This window comes from Lycium barbarum, chromosome 8 (genome assembly GCF_019175385.1).
Source record: "Lycium barbarum isolate Lr01 chromosome 8, ASM1917538v2, whole genome shotgun sequence".
Lineage (NCBI taxonomy): Eukaryota > Viridiplantae > Streptophyta > Magnoliopsida > Solanales > Solanaceae > Lycium > Lycium barbarum.
In genome coordinates, this window is record NC_083344.1 from 12,718,506 (window position 1) to 12,735,153 (window position 16,648).

Sequence of the window (16,648 nt, forward strand, 5' to 3'; positions counted from 1 at the left end):
GTTTAGACGACGTTTTCTTTATATGCAACCCAACTACATACAACCAATTCCAAAATCAATAATCATATGTTCAATACCAACCCGGACAGCCCACATAACATTCCAAATAGCCCACATTCACAACATTCCATAACGATTCACATATGGCTACTACATTCTCAAGTTGCTCCTAATAATCCGTAGCCTTAACGTTTTCGTGTAACAACTTTACAACAACCCAAACAACGTAAATACAATATATATTCTTAACTATCATAAGTCTTTCCAATTTAAAGAAGACAACATGTCCAAAACAGTTCCTAGCCACAACAAGTCCAAAACAGTCCCTAATCAACAACACGCCCCAAAACAGTCCCTAACCAACAACATAAAGGTGCCCGGAATTCTTGCAAACGTTTACGAACATACCAAGCAAACCACATATGATTCTGACACATCATTTCATGTCTCTTTTTCATATAATTTCAGTAAAATACGACCAGCAGTCACACGATAAATATATCACCAAATTCGTACGCAAATAGCTACATTGTCGACACTATAACCTTACAACAACCTATAAACAATTTTACTTCCAACTCTAACCATCAAATACCTTCATTACCATCATAAAATTCATGACAAAAACCATCAAAATACCAAGTAAAATTAGTTCACTATCTTCCACAAAACAGTCCACTACACGGCCATAATTCAACAAAACAACAACAAGTTCATATCGACACAACTTCACCATTAACATTCCAATTCTTTTCATTCTTTTGCCATGCAATCTAGGATAGCCACAACCATAATTAATAAATAAAATCAGTCCATTATCCCACACCAAACAGTCCCTTACGGCTTCCACAAGGCCTCAACATCAACACACACACAATTTCATACATGCAATTCACATTTACATATGCACAACATATCCAAATCACCTCTAAAACAGCCCCTTCGGCTATTACCATGTTTCAACACCAACATTCATAATTTCATACATGTAATGTACATTTACATATTCACAACACCTCAAAATTCGTCCTAAAACAGTCCACACGGTTCAACAACATTCCAACACCAACATTCGAAATCTCATGCATGCAATTCATGTTTACCAAGTTACAACCATGATTCAATATCAACACACATAGTTTCATGCATGAAACTTATATTTACACCTCAAGCACACATTTTACACCACCCTCAACACATGCAAAAGAAGCTAAACCTTACCTTGGCACTTTGATTTCTCCACTTGGCTAGGGTTTGAGTCTTGAACTTAACTCTTGCTCTTGCTATCTAATGATCACCTTCACGTTGTTAGGGACTTCTAAAGGGTTGAATTAACTTGAAAATCTGATTTTTGGATCAACAACTCAAGCTTCTATTTTTTTTTAGCCATGGTCGAATGCCATGGCTTGTGCTTTCTCTCTCTCTCTAGTTTGTTGTGTTGAAGATGGAGTGAGGGAAAAATATGATTTTTGGTCAACAAATGGGTTTAAATATGATGCACATGTGTTGGCCACATGTCCCCCCCATGGCTTTGAGCCAATCACATGGTCTTGAGCAAAATTTCAAGAAATATCCCACTAGTTCGGCTACATGGCCGAGACTCACTTTCCCACTTCTCAATTTTAATTGTCTATTTTACAATTGCATGTGCATTAGATGAATTAATATTTAAGTGTGTGTAATGAGTCTTCCAACATGTAATAGCATGCCTTCTTAAAATAATGAGTTGTCAATATTAAAATGTATACCACTAGCATGCTTTGCCAATATTAAAATGTGTAATAAGTCTTCCACTAATATTTTGTACTAAGTAAAAATCTATAAACACCTAGTCCAAATTTCGAAATTTAGGATTAAGGGTTCTTATTTCGGGTCCGGGAAGGGTTCCGTCTTTAACTCGCGTCGATTTCTTCGCGAATAATTTGACGTATAAAATACGGGGTCTAACAATTTGTTAGAATATGAGGCCGTAACTTGGGCCGACGTCCACAACAGGTATGAGTCAAAGATCCGGGTGGAGGATGATCAATTCGAGCTTCCTCCGGTAAGGACCAAAGTAAATAGAGGTTTCGAGGCACCGAGGAAGGGATATGAAGGCAAGTCCGAATCATTGAAAGAGAGGTTTCGACCATATCCCTATACGGAGAAGCAAAATTTCAGGTCAGAAAAGGCAATAGAGAGTCCGAGCCATTTCTCGGGACGGGGCAGTAAGCGGGTTGAACGCCCGTCTAACAGTCGGGGACTCTCGTTTAGGAGCGACACCGGAAGTTCCGCCAGCAATAAAGTTTCTCCAAAAATTTTGGAGTACAACTTCAACGTTAGTACTTCGGGACTTGTCTCGGCTATTGGACGTATACCCGATGTAAGATGGCCTAAACCATTGAGGACGGACCCGGGTCAGCGAGATCCAAGTGTAGTGTGCGAATATCACGGGACCCACGGTCATCGAACTGAAGATTGCCGCCAATTGAGAGAGGAGGTAGCCCGGCTATTGAAAAATGGTCACCTCCGAGATCTGCTGAGCGAGCGGGCCAAAAATCACTATAAGTAAAGAGAATCTTATCAAATGCCCGAGCCTGTTGAACCCCAAAATACGATCAACATGATAGTGGGGGGCACTGATGCCCCTCGAGGGCCGGTAATGAAACGGACAAAGATTTCTATTGTCCGTGAAAAGCGCACTCGAGATCATTCGACCGAGGGATCTATCTTCTTTAATGATGAAGACGCGGAGGGCATCATCCAATCCCACAATGATGCATTGGTAATTTCTATACTGGTCTTTAAAACTAAAGTCAAACGGGTTTTGGTTGACCCGGGTAGCTCGGCCAACATCATCCGATGGAGGGTGGTTGAACAGATGGGACTGCTCGGTCAGATCGTACCAGTGGCCCGGGTATTAAGTGGTTTCAATATGGCAAGCGAAACCACAAAGGGGGAAATCTCACTGCCTGTAAATGTGGGTGGCACCATTCAGCAAACGGTGTTCTACGTGATCGAGGGGGACATGAAATATAATGCACTATTGGGCAGACCTTGGATACATAACATGAGGACCGTGCCTTCAACACTACACCAGCTGTTGAAGTTCCCCACGCCGGAAGGAGTGAAAACCATCCGAGGCAAGCAGCCCGCTGCAAGGGAAATGTTCGCAGTAGAGGAAGTGGCACATCGGCCCAAGGGGCCGGAAGAGAAATGTGCAATAGGAGGAGAAGTTCCCAAATAGCAATCAAAGTGCGTCGGGTTTAATCCGGTGCATGAAGAGGAAGATTACGAGGTACCCAGATCGTTCGTCATGCCAGATGACTCGGATGCAACCCAGTCGACAGTGGAGGAGCTGGAGCAGGTCATCCTGTTCGAATATCTCCCGGAAAGAAAGGTATACCTGGGCACGGGGCTCACCCCGGAGCTCAGGCGTCAATTAATTGAATTCCTCTGTGCTAATGCCGATTGCTTTGCATGGTCGCATATAGATATGACAGGTATATCACCAGACATAGCAACTCACAAGCTCAGCCTGGACGGGAGGTTTGCTCCGGTAAAGCAGAAAAGAAGACCCATGGCGGAGGCTAAACACGCATTCGTGAAGGACGAGGTAACAAAACCTTTGAAAATAGGCTCCATACGGGAAGTGAAATACCCGGAGTGGCTGGATAACGTTGTGGTAGTACCCAAAAAAGGTAACAAATTTCAAATGTGTGTTGATTTCAAAGATTTAAACAAGGCATGTCCGAAGGACTCGTTTCCGTTGCCCCACATCGATAGAATGATCGATGCAACGGCCGGGCACGAGATGTTGAGTTTTCTCGACGCTTACTCCGGGTATAACCAGATCCGGATGTACCCGGAGGACCAAGAGAAAACATCCTTCATCACCCGGTACGGGACCTACTGTTATAATGTCATGCCTTTCGGATTAAAAAATGCCGGTGCAACTTCCAACGCCTAGTTAATGGAATGTTCGAAGAACAAATAGGGAAAACAATGGAAGTTTACGTTGACGATATGGTTGTAAAGTCCCTGGAAACAGAGGACCATTTAAAGCATTTGCAGGAAACCTTCGATGTGCTTCGCAAATACAACATGAAGCTCAACCCGGAGAAGTGTGCCTTCGGAGTAAGATCTGGCAGATTCCTGGGTTTCATGGTGTCAAACCAAGGGATCGAAATCAACCCGGACAAGATCAAAGCCATCGAAGATATCGAGGTGGTGAACAACATAAAGGGGGTTCAGAGACTCACCGGGAGAATCGTAGCGCTAAGTCGCTTCATATCGAGATCCTCGGACAGGAGTCACCGGTTCGTCTCCTTGATCAGGAAGAAGAACGATTTTATCTGGACACCCGAGTGCCAAGAAGCTCTACAGGATTTGAAGAAATACTTGTCTAGCCCCCCTCTACTGCACACGCCGAAGGCGGGTGAGACACTATTTCTTTATCTAGCTGTCTCCAAAGTGGCGGTAAGCGGCGTTTTGGTCCGAGAAGAATCAGGTACGCAATTCCCTATCTATTATGTGAGTAGAACATTGGGGGACGCGGAGACCCGTTACCCCCATTTGGAAAAGCTGGCATTAGCACTGGTGAGCGCCTCCCGAAAGCTTAAACCTTATTTTCAAAGCCATCCCATATGTGTAGTAACTACTTATCCTTTGAAAAACATCATGCATAAACCGGAGTTGTCGGGTAGGCTAACGAAGTGGGCTGTAGAGGTTAGCGGTTACGACCTCGAATACAGACCCCGAACGGCCATCAAATCCCAAATCTTGGCTGATTTCGTAGCAGACTTCGCCCCGGCCATGGTCCCCGAGGTCGAAAAAGAATTCCTACTAACCTCAGGAAAGGCCACGGATATTTGGTCTCTGCATACGGACGGGGCCTCGAACCTTAGAGGTTCCGGGCTTGGTATTGTCCTTAGGGCCCCGGCCGGTGATGTCATCCGAGAGTCCATCAAAACTGCCAAATTAACTAACAATGAAGCCGAGTATGAGGCTATGATTGCAGGTTTGGAGTTGGCCCGGAGCATGGGGGCAGAAACTATTGAGGCAAAGTGCGACTCGCTTTTGGTCGCAAACCAGGTGAATGGCACGTTTGAAGTCAAGGACGAACGGATGCAGAGGTACCTCGAGAAAACCCAAGTGGTGCTTCACCGATTTAAAAAATGGACCATGCAGCATATACCAAGAGAACAGAACTGCGAGGCCGATGCATTAGCAAATTTGGGATCTGCGGTCGAAGGGGCCGAAATCAACCCCGGGTCAACGGTGCTACTATCAAACACGGCCATAGAAAGCGGACACGCCGAAATATATTCAACGGGTTTGACTTGGGATTGGCGCAACAAATACATTGATTACTTGCGTGATGATAAGCTCCCAAGCGACCCAAAGGAGTCACGTTCGTTACGAACAAAGGCAGCCCGTTTTTGCTTAGTGGACGGCCAATTATACCGACGCTCTTTCCACGGACCCTTGGCTAAATGTTTGGGGCCTGGGGAAACGGAGTATGTGATGAGAGAAATACATGAAGGAACCTGTGGCAATCACTCCGGTGCGGAAGCTCTGGTCCGAAAGCTTATCAGAGCCGGATATTACTGGAATCGGATGGATGAAGACACGAGAAACTTTGTCCGAAAGTGTGACGGGTGTCAGAGGCATGCCCCGATGGTTCACCGGCCCGAGGAGTTGCTGCATTCGGTGGTCTCACCATGGCCGTTCATGAAGTGGGGAATGGACATCGTGGGTTCGTTACCCCGGGCACCCGGTAAGGCACGCTTTATCTTATTTATGACTGACTATTTTTCTAAGTGGGTCGAAGCACAGGCCTTTGAAAAAATCAGAGAAAAGGAGGTTATCGACTTCATTTGGGATCACATCGTCTGCCGTTTTGGCATTCCGGCCGAAATAACTTGTGATAACGGTCCTCAGTTCGTGGGTAGCAAGGTCAACAGTTTTCTTGAAGGGTTGAAGATCAAGAAGATTGTGTCGACCCCATATCACCCATGTGCAAACGGACAAGCGGAATCCACAAACAAAACAATAATCCAAAACCTAAGGAAAAGGCTAGAAGCATCAAAGCACCATTGGAGAGAAGTATTACCCGAGGTGCTGTGGGCGTACCGAACCACGGCCAAGTCTAGCACGGGCGAGACCCCGTTCTCGTTGGTGTACGGGGCTGAAGCCCTTATCCCCATCGAGGTCGGCGAACCGACTCTCCGGTTCAGGTATACAACCGAGGAATTAAATGGGGAGGCCATGGCCGTAAGACTCGACCTCGCCGATGAGATGCGTGAAAGAACATTGGTCCGAATTGCGGCCCAAAAGCAGAGAACGGAAAGATACTACAATCGGAGAGCCAACTTTCGGCATTTTCAAGTTGGGGACTTAGTACTTCGAAAGGTCACTTTGCATACAAAGAACCCAAACGAGGGAAAGCTAGGACCAAACTGGGAAGGACCGTACAAGGTGACCGGTGTAACGGGCAAAGGGTCATACCAGCTGGAGTCCATGGATGGGCAATGCCTGCGCAACAACTGGAACGTAGCCCATCTAAAAAGATACTACTGCTAAGGTATGATCCTCTCATATACCTTTTGTTAACCGTACTGCCTTTTTACAGGAAGTCGAGGACGGCACAAAAATAGAATTTAGGACTGAAAGCACGTGTTGCACTCTTTTCCTTAGTGCGGTTTTGTCCCAAAATGGGTTTTCCGACGAGGTTTTTAATGAGGCAACAAGTACAACGTGCTACGCAACGAAGATAAAGGGCCAGAACTCGAACACCCGAGGTTACATCTTCCGAGTGGGGGCTTGATAACACTCACCCGACCCCGAAGCTAGGACAAGTGTTAGGGGGGCACAGTACCCACATCGGAGCATGAAAGGGCACAGTACCCACATCGGAGCATGAAACGATAAAGAGAAATAAAGAAAGAAGCTCATCATTTGCCACGGCAAAAACAAAGGCCGGCCACCAGCCACCTCCTCCGATGTAAGGACCAAACGATCATAATGAATCGTGTCCCATCCAGCATTTGCCACGACAAAAACAAAGGCCGGCCACCAGCCACCTCCTCCGATGTAAGGACCAAACGATCATAATGAATCGTGTCCCATTTAATGTTTGCTACGGCAAAGATACAAGAAATGAAAATTCTCATATGTATAAACACTTGCAATACAGAAACCATTACAATGACCGTATTTCGGCATTGCTCAATTGATACGCCCTGTACCGGACACTATGGCCGATATTAGACAAGGCCAATGAGGTCATCGCAAACCGGCCATGAAAAACGCCGGTCCTACAGAAGCCCCTATCATGGGCACAGAAAGGTCCGAAGCCCACAAAACATTAAGTAAGTCCCACGGGCAGAATTAATCAATGACTACGGATCATCTCTTCCGAAAAACGGACCAATAATTCAAGGTAAAATAAAAACAAGCACTCAAACGAAGACACAAGAGGAGTGCAACTTTCATGTACGCAAAGGATACTTTTATAAATAGTACATTTACATCAAAAGAGTACATTTACATCAAAAAATACTATGCTACTCGGCATGGCTAGAGGCAGAATGATCGGACTCGGTTCGTTCGGAATCATCCGAGTCGGACCCGAGGGCATGGTTTGCCTCCTCCTCTATCTCTTTGGCCTGGTTTATCAGGGCCGGAAGATCGGAGAATCCGCGATCGGCTTCTTCGAGGGTGAGTCGCCGAGACTTCCACTTCTCATACTCGGCGACTATGGCAGCATGGGCCTCGGTCGTTTCCACGCCTTTCCAGGCTTCTTCCAAATCGGCCTCAACTTTAGTCAACTTAGTCTCCAGCTTGGCCCGGCCCGCCACTGCAATAGTCCTCATATGGACAGCAGCCTCTAGCTCGGCCTTAAGAACATCGTTGGCACTCACCGCCTCCTCCAGCTCAGCTTTTAAGCCCTCACTTATCCGAGACCGCTCCTCGGCTTTCTCTTCGAAAACTTTCATGCGTTCTTTATACAGAGCGGTATCAGATTCCAGTAGCTGGTTCCTCCCGGCTAAGCTCGCTGCATCGGCTTTCACCAAATCAAGTTCCCCCCGGAGTTGGGACACGGTGGTCTCCAGCTCATCCAGCCTCGACGAAAATTGAGCTTTGTCTCGGCTAAGACAAATCTTCTCAGCCTCGAGGCTTCGGTGATAATCAGTCATGGCGGCCAACTCATTTTTCAAACGACGATTTTCGTCCTTGGCCGCATCAAGCTCGGGACGAAGGTTGGCAAGAACGGCGGCCCGACCCAACTCTTCATCCTTCTCTCGGAGGAGATGCTTGTATTTCTCCGTTTCTCGGCCTTGGGCATCTATCTGGCCTCGAAGATCATCCATCTCATGTTGGGCACGAATGAAGGCTTCGTTTGCCAGTACTACACTCTGCAAAGAAAGCAAACGTAAAGAATCAAACGAAATGAGCATAAGGTCTATTGATATACAAAGATGGCCGAGAGTCTTACCCGGTTGCCCGCGTGCATGCCTTCGTTCATAAGGCACTGCCAGGTGACCCCGGTCATTTTACGCTTGTCCGAGTCGGAGACGAGGGGACGCAAATAACTTGCTACTCCTACCGGACGTGATAGAAAGCCACAATCCTCGGGGACGGTGATTACGGCCGATCTGGTCCTTCTTGGTTCTACGCTCGGGGCTGGGAAGATAGTCACCAGGTTGTCTCTAGAGCCAGATTCTGACTGTCGGTGGGCCGACCTCGTGACCCGAGGAATTGGAAGATGGCCAAAACCCGCAGCTTCACCGGTAGCAGGAGGAGTAGTTGAAAACATATCTTCAAAGTCTTCAACCCTCGGGGCGGGGGTAGATGAGCTTGGCGTAGACTCGATGTTCCGGGCAAGGACCGGGGGCTCCGGAGTAGAAACAGGTTCGTGGTCGGGCGATGGGCGAGCCTGAATGGGGGCTTCGGTCTCCGAAACTGGAACGGTCCTTTGATCGGTTGCAGTAACAGCCGTTTCCCCGGCTCCTTTACTCCTCTGCAGGGGAGTATCTTCCGAGGAAGTTTCACCTAAAATATCGACAAAGTCAACCGACCGAAGAGGAGCCGGGGAAAGGATTTCTTCCGCACCTGAAGGAAGAACGGGAATCAAGATACCTTCGTTGATAGAAGGCAAGGGCGGTTCGGAGGCAGTACCCTCGGGTATTGGGGCTGTTGACAGAGCCGGGTCGACCCTCCGAACTATGATGTCGGGATCTGTTTCCTCTCTCTGGGGCCGGGCAACGCTTCTTGCCTTCTTTCGTTTGGACGGCTGCCCCTTTTCTGAGGGCCGTTTTCTTTTGGTGGCTTCGGCAAGAACACGGGAGGAACCCGCCGTATCGAACGCGGACGCCGGTGCAGGGGAAGCGGCCCCCGACTCTGATCTAGATGCCACCGAGCCCTTCGGCAAACCTGAACGACAAAAGACGTTGGCAGGTTAAGAAAAATGACGACCTCGAATGGCTAAAGATGCAGCAAGATCGAAGGAAAGTCGAATGTTACCATGATTTTGAGCGATCCATCGACCGCGTGACAAGTGGGCCCAAGTCCGGTCTTCATAGGGAAGCTGGTTGAGGAGCGTCGTGACCCACTCACTCAGATCTCGGATAACCGGGGGAACAAACCCATTTGCTACAAAAATAAGGAAAGGGCGGTGAGAAAACAATACCATAAGCGACTGAACAGGTAAGGGCGATTGCTCAAAGGTTCGAACTTACGTTTGTCGTTCCATTTCTCCGGAAAAGGTAGATGGGCGGCCGGGATTATGTCCTCGGTTTTTACCCGGACGTAGCGTTCTAACCACCCCCTGTCCCGATCTTCATCCATCTTCGAGAAGAACGGGTTCCGGCTGCGCTTGGTTAGTTTTATGACACCGCCCCGGAATATTCTTGGGGAATACAGGCGTATTAGGTGGCCCAGTGAGAATTCTTTCTCAGTTCTGTTGGCTAGCAACCGGAGGCAAGCAACGACCCTCCAAACAATTGGGCCGATCTGAGCCAAAGTTACGCCATAGGTCCGGCACATATCCAGTATGACCGGATCAACCGGGGGATCGAGCTTAAGGGTAAAGGGATAAGTGTATACGTACAAGAACCCTTCCCGGTGATCGGTAACGGATTCGTCTGGCCCGGGTGCAAAAACCCCTACCGGGCGTGTGTCCCACCCACAGTCTGCCCGGACTGTGTTGAGTTTATCCTCGGTTATGGAGGAAGGATATCGCCTCACGTCGTATCCCCGGTCTGAGACGGCAGAGGGCTTTTCCGCCTCCAGGTCTTTATTGAAGTTAAATCTGGCCGGTATAATATCTGAGGCCGTAGTTTCGGGGTTACTCTTTTGTTTAGTCGGGGACACAGCCTCGGCCCTCGGGGATGAAACTGAAGGAACTTCGGTAGAAGTGGTTTCAGACATGTTGAAGGAATGGAAAGAAAAGGATTTTGGGAAACAACGCAAAGGAAACGAAGGAAATAACGATTTGAAGAAGCAAAGAGCAGTTGGCAAGAATGATGACAAAATTAATCCCCCCTTCTTTTTCGTATAAACAAGAGAAGATTTGGCAACAAATTTGTAATAGAAAGGACGGATCTGGAACACAGAGGGAAGAGGAAAAGAGAGGACAGATCGAAAAAAGTGAAAAAATGAGGGAATGAGGGGCTTTATATAGGCATAAGGAAGGGAACGGTTATCGAGGACGGCCAATCGAGGATCGCCACGTGTCACGTCATTAATGCGAAGCGACGCGAAACGACGTGCAAGAGGCGGTTGACAGGAACGGACCATCCGGAATAGGACACGTGGCCGGCAAAGGGGAAGACATGACGCACCCATTCCCGCCAAAATAAGGAGATAAGGATAGGTCGTCCGGACGGTCGGATGTATGATTCATTCACTTCCCGTAACTCCGATGGATCGTTGGTCCGGGAAGCGTGGGGGCTATCTGTATACGGTAAAAAACCGGATACGGGTAAATCCGGGGCAACCATGGATCGGAGAGGGAAAAGGGGCGAGAGTTCGTACGAGGACATCACCTTTCCGGATAAGCACTTTGATTGAAGCCGAGTGGAAGCGCCGTCTGACCCGGTCTCTAAGCCACCGAGGGTTCGGGATCTCTTTCCGGGGTTTTATCACCGTTGGTCCGGTCTCCGTGAGTCCGTTGTTCGTTGTGACCGTTGCTGAGACGCGTCAGTGGTATCACATCATGGACAGCTACCAACTATGCGTGTGTCAGACGGCGCCGTCAGTCACATCACACCAAACCCGTGCAGGGGCTGTCCCTTTTATTACTATTTTATTGATTCACGTTGGAGAAAGCCCATGGGCTCATTACTATAAATAGAGTACTCCCACCTCCCTTAGGTCGGTTGATTCTTCTTTCACTTTCAAGAGCATTTGTAACACAATATATATATATATATATATATATATATATATATATATATATATATATATATATATATATATATATCCAATTCTTGTTGAACCTCTTCAATCAACTCGTCATATGTGTAAGCAGCCGGTATTTATGCTCCTTATTTGTGTATTAAAAAGCGTTCTTATCCACTCTTTGTAATCCATATTTAGGCCCAAGCACATATCCTATATCCACATACAAATTCAATTGGTTACCAAATCTGGGGTAAACATATTATTTGTCAGATTTTGTTTTGTAATATTTTCGAACTCTAAATATTTTGAAGCTTTATCCTAAAACTGTCGTAAAGAAGATAAATGGATATTTTAGTTTTAATATTTTCTAACCGGATTAAATGGCTATAAGATATGGGATCCGGCTCCTCTCTATTTTCTATTGTCTCCATTTATTCAAGTTCTTACTTGGATTGATGACACATGTCTCACATCAATATCATTACTTGTTTAATATTTTCTAACCGGATTAAATGGGTATAAGCTATGAGATCCGGCTCCTCTCTATTTTCTATTGTCTCCATTTATCCAAGTTCTTACTTGGATTGATGACACATGTCTCACATCAATATCAATGGCTTAGATTTAATTAATTAAACCAAGCTCTTAGCCTTAGTTAGAATAGTAATACATCCATATGTTTGCTTCCAAAGATTTGGCTATCGCACAATTATAGCAGAAATGTTCTTTAATTTTGTAAATGTTTTCCAAATATATATTTGGCAGCAATCTCACAATTATGAAGCAGGTAATTTTCTTCAACAAAAGGATTGCATGTCTGCACAATTAGAAAAGGTTAAAAACGAATTGATAAATACATTTCATTTCAACAATTATTGCGTTTATGCTAATGTCCTTTTTTCATGAAACATTCGAGGAATTTAAACTTATTTGTAAGAAGGTGATAAACCGAAGGTTTGGCGTGCTGTTTCACTAAATTTGAATTGATTAAGCGGGACTAAAAAATGGCAGTTATTAATAATCTGCTTGGTTTAATTAATTAAATCTAAGTCATTGATATTAATATGAGACATTTGTCACCCATCCAAGTTATAACTTGGGGAAATGGAGACAATAGAAAATGGAGAGGAGGCGGAGTCATAAAACATGCATTGGTTGGTGAAATAGGTTTGGGTTGGGTTGGGTTGAATGGATTGGATGAGTTAAATAAATTTATTATTAAAAAAAAATAGAATGTTATGTGACTTGGCGTGTCAACTAGGAGAAAATGAGGGTTTTGTGTGTTTAGTATATTCAGAGAAAAATAATGATAGCTGAGTGGTATTCTAATCTTAAAAGAAACAAAAGTGATATTGCTAGGCAATTGTCAATATATGAGTGACGTTATACAAGTGTTGACTTCCTCGTTCTTGATTTGTCTATCAATCTTTGATAATTTTGGCATCTGTAGACATATATTATACGATACTTTATAGTGTGGAGCGTAACGTATATGAAGTGAATAAGTGATGCGAGGGACTGAAAATTCACAAGGAAGAGAAAGAAAGCATGGAATAAGCTCCTTCAGCACTATGAGGAACATTTTTGTTCTTTGGATATCCATAGAGTATTTCAAATATTCCAGTTAGTGTTGATGGCTGGATGCTATTCGTAAGTCGTAACTGTTGGAAAAAATCTTGAAATCACGGAAATATTCGTAGCTTGAGGCGTGTGAATTCAGACACTGTCTTTAAGGATATTTCACCCATTTAAGGTGTATCCTCCAGGATTCCACAAGCTCTTCTAGTACAAAATTAGGAGCTAGAATCTAACAAAGATTAAACAATTTTATAAAACCCATCAAAAGAAAGTGAGGAGTAGAAGAATGTTTTTTTCTTTCTGTGTACACATAAGAAGTGAACATAATTAGAATTTATAGGCCAAAGAAATTGAGTCACTAAACGTTTGAATTGTGGCCATAAAGGCTAATCAATTGTCAGAAAATAATGTGCCAAAGAAATTGAGTCACTGAACGTTTGAATTGTAGCCATAAAGGCTAATCAATTGTCAGCAAATAACGTGGGAATTAAAGACCAATAATGACCCTTAATGCTATTCAAGGAAATTAGACGTTGGGCATATTGAAGGGAAAGGATATTTCAGTTACTATTCCATAAAATTGACTGCGACATCTATTCGATATAATTAGCATATCAAAATGCTCATAAAGAAGGAATTAAGGAATAAATCTAGACCGTAAACGGATACTACATTTTGAGATACTAGAATCATTTTCTCAACAGTAACAAGATATGTTTTCTTATAGGATTTCTAGTGTACCTTTTTGGTCTTTGGATATTCATGGAGTAGTCTAATATTGCAGTTAGTGTTGATGCTATTAGTAAAGAGACATGCTTTCTTGTAGGATTCCTACCTTTGACATACATCTTGTATGTTGAATTTGTTGTAAAATTGTTGTACAAAACACGGAAATAGTAAGAAATTCTTGAAAGCTTGAGGTGTGTCAAAGACACTGTCTTTAAGGATAATTCACCCGGTGTAGGTGTATCCTCAGAATTCAACAAGCTCTTCTAGTATAAAACTAGGAGTCAGAATCTACCAAAGATTTCACAATTGGATTACCCAGCAAAAGAATATAAATAGAAGTAGAAAAAAATAATTCTTTTTTCTTTCTGCCAACAAAGAGGAAAACAATTGGAGAATTTATAATCTTTTTCCAAGGAACGTTGTGTTGTTGAAGATTAATGCCACCAACGGCATTATATCCTTAATGATAATAAGTGTCAAAACTTATTAGACCAAACAAAAGAAACGTTAGTCAACAGCACTATTATCCTAATGAATGTTGCCATTTGAGGCTAATAAAATTGTAATAAAACCTTTGTATTAAATTCAATCGACCGTTGGTCCTTTCATTATTTTGAGATACTAAGAAAAATATTATTTTTCTAACAAAATTTTCCCACTACATCGATAGAATTTAACTCATAAAAAGATATTTTGAGAAACAAACACTTTTTTTTTTTTATGATGCAGGGCTTGCAAAAACTTCATGATGTGACAACCCTCAGACAACCTGTTTGCCCCTTTTTGGCTAACCTCAGAGATGGCATGAAAAACATTTTGATGTCCTTTTAGCCAGAAAATAGCATGTATGTAGTTTCTGATGAATTCATGTTTGTGGTGTAATACTTTTTGTGAGTTTCCTTTCGCTTCATAACATCTATCCGTATGTTCCCTTTCAAAGCTTTTTCTTCACTAGATGTCTGTCCTTCTCCATAGGTACTTCTTTTTTGGTTCGTAGTTATTTGCATATGGTGAATTGGTTCCTAACTATGATCAAAGATGTTTTGTTCATGTGAATCATGTCAGAGAAGTGTTATATCAAAAAATTTGAACATACCAAGCTTACAGTTGGGAATGTGTAAAGCTGCAATTTTAGTCCTTGCATGCAGAGGCGGAGCCAGGATTTGAGGTTTGGGGGTTCGGAATTTTAAGACAGGACAATGACCTCAAGTTAATGTATAACAACCGCCAAACTAATGAACAGGTACCGATAATTAATATATTGAAATAAATATATTAAACAGTCGGATGTTTTGTTTTAGAGCAGACGTTGCTTTTTTTATTTTTTTCAATTATTAATTTTATGTTTTGTTTTTTAAAAATAAAAACCTACACATAGGAAAAAGAAAAAAAAAAAAAAAGCTTCCGAGTTAAGCCTAGGGAAAAACTAATACAGGAGTGAGGTATATTATTTTATTGTTTAAAAAAGAGAGCATATATATAGCAAAATAGGAACTAGCGTCAAAAATGAAACATGTGGGTCTCGAACCCACATCTTGGGGAAACAAAGGGCCTTACAAGCCGCGCCTCAAACCACTGAATCATCAGCTTGCATTTGTATGTGGGTTTGGATGCAAATAAATATATAAACTTACTAGATTTTCTAGTACAAATATATGGTCTACGCAAAAGTTACTAAGTTCGGCTGAACCCCCAGTTACTGTAGCTCCGCCCCTGCTTGCATGCAGAGGAGCAGTCGATAAGTTTTTCACTGATGCTTTGCAATTTCTTATTAATAAGTTTGAGTCCTTACAGCTGCGTGTTGCCTGCATTTTGGAGGAATATTTTTGTGTCCGGAAAACTGTTAATGAAGACAAAATTGGGAGAACATCTAATTTTCAACATTTTAAAATATACTAGTTCTCGGACACGTGCGTTGCACATGTATCCAAGACTAATTAGACCAGATGTTTTACAAATATTATAATAAGTGTTCTTGCACAGAAATAGAAGGAAAATGCAAATTCAAACTGATAAATGATGAGAGTATTTGACTGATATCTATTATCACTGCATAGCATTATTATGCTTAAAATTTGTTATCAAATGAATTTGAAAAGTATTGTCCGAACGATTTAAATTATGCAATTCTAATTATATTAAAAAATATACTTAACATGACAGTAATTCCTCTTTTTATATGTCAAACAACACATAATTTAAATATGAATTTAAGGAACATCGGTTATGGTTACAAACATTTCACGTCTTAAAGTTTTCGCCTTGTTTGAAAAAAATATAGCCTTCTTTTTATAATTGCATACATATCAAGAAGTTAATGTCGAATCAAAGTATTGTTTGTAGAAGTTGAACAGAAATTCGACTAATGTATCCCTTCCTTAGGATGTGTAGATCATTGTCAATTTCACAGTGTGCCTACACAAAAATTGTATGGCTATTTTTTTTATGGAGATAATAGTTGCTAAAATTGATGTATATAAATCATACTTACACGTACATATACCTTTTATCTGATTCAAAATTATGCATTCTTTCATATGTGAATTTAACAAAAAAAGTAGTTAAATTATAAATATAGCATGTGTTGGTTAATGGTTATGGCCATGAGAGGATTACAAACGGTGATATTGAATCTTCGAAGAGTTTAAAGAGAATCACAAATCAAAAGATAATTGACATAAAAATAAATACAAGCAAAAAGATTTTCTAGTATTATAGAAACTAATACAATCTCACATACAGCTTCCAAATACAAAGTTGAAAAGGAAAGATATGACATCTTTTTTATCATTTTGTCCCAAAACCATTTATTGGCCCCATCTTTTAGAGTACAAGTCTCACGAAGATCACTTGCATGAATCATTTCTCAATCTTGTCCCAAGAAGAATAGGTGTAAAAAGAAAAAAAAAAAGAGGTGAATTATGGAGTTAAAACTCCACAATTGCTCATCCAA